We start from the raw sequence: 4,809 nt of genomic DNA on the forward strand, positions 1-4,809 counted from the left end.
TCTAAGCCTAGCCCGCCGCCTATCCAACCGGGGGTGATTGACAGGCTCCTTCGAGCGCTTCGAAACAGCCGCGCTGCCCGCGCTGTTCTCTATTGGCGCAACTGGACCCGGCTCCGCCCACGAGACGCGGCCGCTGTCAGACCACGCTGATTGATGTCGCGGTCCGCCGTCGAGACTGCGGACCGAAAAGCCTGGGCGAATATTTGGACCGCGCAGGCCGCGGTCCTGCGCGGTCCAACGGCGGTCCGCGCGAACAGGTGACGTCCTATCACGTGATGCGCGGACCGCGGTGAAAATACTCGTTTTGGTCCACCGTGTGGATCGGCGAACACGCAAGACTTAGCCAAGAGGTAAACACATCAGGGAAGATATGAAACTTGCAACTTTGCGCTGCGTAGCGCGAGGTATTGTAGTGTCGCCCGTTCCTCTTTCGTAATAAACCAACGCGTGACAGCAACACCGGCCCGATAAGGAAGCCAATCAAGTAATGAACGTAAAACCATAGCGGAGCTGATACACCCATCGCATTTCAGCACCTTGCAATCCGCGCGTGACGGGTTGCAAGCTTAGTTGTTACTGATATTAAATTGAGGAGTCACATATCATTAAATAATTGGGGCTTTACACCTATGGAGTGGCGCTTGAAACACCACTGGGAAAATGCAGCGGCTGCACCTGGCGTTCTGCTGGAACCGCATCTTCCGACGCAGTGGAATGGACGAGCGAATAGGGGTAACGCCGACGTGATCTGTTGTCTTTGTGAAGATAGATACTGCCGCCCTTTGTCGACCCATTTCACAATACCTCTATCTTGCTTCGTTGTGCCTCAAGTTGTGCGTTTATGATGAAGGAAGAGAAGCTGTCTCTCGATTCGACAAACTGGAAGCGGCTAATTATTTCTCAGTTTGCGATTTCTGCGCCATCGCCCTGCCCGGACGCTGTGCTGTAGGTCAACATCCTGGGCTTGCAGCTGCGCGGATACCTCAAAATATGCTTGCAAGAGGTTGTTGGGCTGCTGTTTCATTTTCTTACAGAAGATATGTTTTGTGCGGTAAGCGTTGCTGATGTGCGTGCGGTGCTTGTGGCGGGCTGTTGTGGCGTTTGACCAAAAATAGGTGATACGAGTGTGTCACAAACTCGAGCGTACGACGTCTAAAAGTACCTTATAAAGTTTTTCGTTTTATTGTACAGCGCCTAATTCTTCTTACACTCGGTTCTATTCGCCCGAGACAAGGCTGGAGGTTTCTCGAACGAAGAGGCGGTAACACGATCTTACGCCGGCTGGCCGGCCAGAAAACAACAAAAATAAAACCTCCGCCGCTCTGGTTTCGTCGAAGCTTCCAGTTCTTTCGAGGAGGTGCGCGTGGCCTTGCCAGTGCTAAAGAGCGGCGATGATTCTAGAAGGGAGAAGAGTGAAGTTATTCGCTGACGGCGGCGGGCGCGTTGTATGTTGTACTCTCCCCCTCCGCGCTGGCACGGTTATAAAAAGAGAAGCCGCGCCTCAGCAAACCAGCTACGTTTGGACGTCGTGATTGACAACGGCACCTGCCAGTTTGTACATCACACCATCGGCGACCCGCGCCCTGGAGGACTCCAACGTGCTCCCGGGCCTCGAATGACCGTGATCGTCTCGGACGGCCTGGCCTACAGCGAAGCCACGCTTCCCAGGTAGCCGACTCGCCTCCGACAGCGGTGCATCGTCCTGTCGCGGACGCCAGAAATTGTCACCCGTTTCCTTATATTAGGGTGCACTGTCGGAAGATATGGGGAGTCGACTCAAGAGAGCCAACAAACCCCACCGAATCCACAGGGCACAGGTGACAAAGGGGGTGGTCGTCTGATGTGCGGCTTTCGCCGACTAGAGCGGCAAGAATGAGCAAGAGCCTTGAACGGAAAAACAACACAAAGACTTATATTTAGACAGGCAAGTCACAAATACAAGCACGAGGTAGCAGACTCGGCAACAGCTGGGCTGCCGAAACAGAGAGTGCAGGTTTGGGCGCAGGCTTAGGAGCAAACGTGTGCGCCGGCATTGCAGACAGCGGACAGGTGGGAAGAAGCGCCAATCCGTTATTAGCCACTCGGTCGTTCACCAGGTGAAGGCCCAGACACTGAAGAAATTTTGCGGACCGGGTATCAGGGCGGACACGAAAGGGTCGGTCGCGAATTCGCGTGACATTTGGAAAGGATCTTCTCCGAAGAGAAGAATTCCGCAGTCGCAGTTGCGCGAGCGCCCGATAGACACGAGCTAAGTATGAAGAATGCAAATTTAGGTATGCACGTGGGATATGCTTGGAATAGTGTAAGACAGAGTTGTATTTTCACGTCGAGTAGTGTATACTTGAACGTTGTATTTATTGTTTCTCTGTCGTACTGTACCCGAAACTTGTACTTATTTTGTCGCTCTGGCTGTGTATTATTGACGTTATTAGTGGTGGCATTCGAGAACGCTGCGGTTGTCGACTGCTAGAACTTTATTGTTCTTAAACTTATGAGTTGTCCCTAGGATGTATAATTGTTGAGAAATCTGCGCCAAACCGCTGTTCTGTACGCGAATTCGGTACCTGCCATTATTCTTATGAAGAACATTGGGCTGTACTTGATTTTGTGTTAGTAGGCACAGCCTCTTTGGTTCACTAAGTGTGAACGACGCGTACGCACGACTTTGTGAGTTTTGGGAATATTATTGCATAATATTCTGAAACTGGGGGGCTGTGTCACAAACTCGAGCGTACGACGTCTAAAAGTACCTTATAAAGTTTTTCGTTTTATTGTACAGCGCCTAATTCTTCTTACACTCGGTTCTATTCGCCCGAGACAAGGCTGGAGGTTTCTCGAACGAAGAGGCGGTAACACGATCTTACGCCGGCTGGCCGGCCAGAAAACAACAAAAATAAAACCTCCGCCGCTCTGGTTTCGTCGAAGCTTCCAGTTCTTTCGAGGAGGTGCGCGTGGCCTTGCCAGTGCTAAAGAGCGGCGATGATTCTAGAAGGGAGAAGAGTGAAGTTATTCGCTGACGGCGGCGGGCGCGTTGTATGTTGTACTCTCCCCCTCCGCGCTGGCACGGTTATAAAAAGAGAAGCCGCGCCTCAGCAAACCAGCTACGTTTGGACGTCGTGATTGACAACGGCACCTGCCAGTTTGTACATCACACCATCGGCGACCCGCGCCCTGGAGGACTCCAACGTGCTCCCGGGCCTCGAATGACCGTGATCGTCTCGGACGGCCTGGCCTACAGCCAAGCCACGCTTCCCAGGTAGCCGACTCGCCTCCGACAGCGGTGCATCGTCCGGCCCGGTCGGTGAATATGCTGGGACTCTGTCTCTCATATGCATCGAACTGTTCATTTTCTTTTAGTTAACCGTTCCGATTCGAAATCTTCATTTGTTAACGCTCCTATTTGTATCATTTTGTCTAATTTTGGACTGTTTCTTGTATTTGAATTCCATCTAAGTTGCCTGTAATTATCGATCTGCTACCTCGTGCTTGTATTTGTGACTTGCCTGTCTAAATATAAGTCTTTGTGTTGTTTTTCCGTTCAAGGCTCTTGCTCATTCTTGCCGCTCTAGTCGGCGAAAGCCGCACATCAGACGACCACCCCCTTTGTCACCTGTGCCCTGTGGATTCGGTGGGGTTTGTTGGCTCTCTTGAGTCGACTCCCCATATCTTCCGACAGTGCACCCTAATATAAGGAAACGGGTGACAGAGTGGTACCTTAAAGTGGCACTGACACAAAAATTTCGCATCTCGATTTTTTTGTTGCGATGAGCAGCTATATAATGACCTACTTATCACGTGTGGAAACCACATTTGCTCACAGCGTGCGACGGTTGTTTAATTAGAGGCGTTTTCAATGCGGCCAGTCGCAATTTCGGGTTCGGCGGCCGCCGCGAAACGCGAGATTTTGTGTGAACAAAGCTGAACAAGTGACGGTCGGACGGATATCACAGACCAGAGCTGAGCACTGTCGAATCCGCGTCGCCGGCAGTTTCTGCGAATGCCCCCATGCACTTATCTCGTGAGCTGCTTAATTAAAAAGCGACCGTGGACGTGACGCAGGCGCTGCGAGTGCAAATTGCTGCTGCGGCTAGGAACCACGCGCGACGTTTGAGACAGTGGATGGGAAGACAGCGCTGGGAGCAGTCAGCCGGTCTGCCTACAGGTCCGCCTACAGATTCATTCGGCTTAGCACTGCGGCGGATATTCGATTGCTGCTCTCGTAGGCGATGCAGACGACGGTTGGTAATGCAACCCGCCATCGAATCATTAACTCCTTTGTGATATGTGTTGCCATGTTTGGGACTTGGGTCCCATTTAGTGCAGCAGTAACAAGCTATCGCTCGAGCTACTTGCACCGGCCTGCACCACTTCGCAACCGTGGCTGCCGCCTCGAAGCTACCTCTCTATAATATATCAGTTAATAAATGTTCACATCCATTCATCCGCCCGCGCAGCGACAGTGCGGCTCGCTTAGTGCGCTTTAGGTGTCCCCGGCGTGTTTTCGCGTCCAGTCTAATAAAAAGCAATAAAAATGGAATGAATGAAATCGCTGTAGAACTTAAATCACGGCCAGCTGCCGGATGAGCCGACGAAATCACCGCGCCTCCGCCGCCAACGACTGGGTCATTCGTTGCTCGAGAGCAGAAGCTCCGACCTCCGATTGGAGCGGCGAGCCGGCGAGAAACGCCGGCAGTGCGGAAGCGGCCAACACAAACTCGTGACGTGTATGGATGTTGTTTATTTACAAAATATCGAGGAATGTCGATTGCGGGAGGTCCTCCGCTGGCTGCTCGGTTGCGTTTCGCACAC

The sequence above is a fragment of the Haemaphysalis longicornis genome, unplaced genomic scaffold, assembly GCF_048455015.1.
Source record: "Haemaphysalis longicornis isolate Haplotype H1 unplaced genomic scaffold, Haemaphysalis longicornis Haplotype H1 scaffold_8, whole genome shotgun sequence".
NCBI lineage: Eukaryota > Metazoa > Arthropoda > Arachnida > Ixodida > Ixodidae > Haemaphysalis > Haemaphysalis longicornis.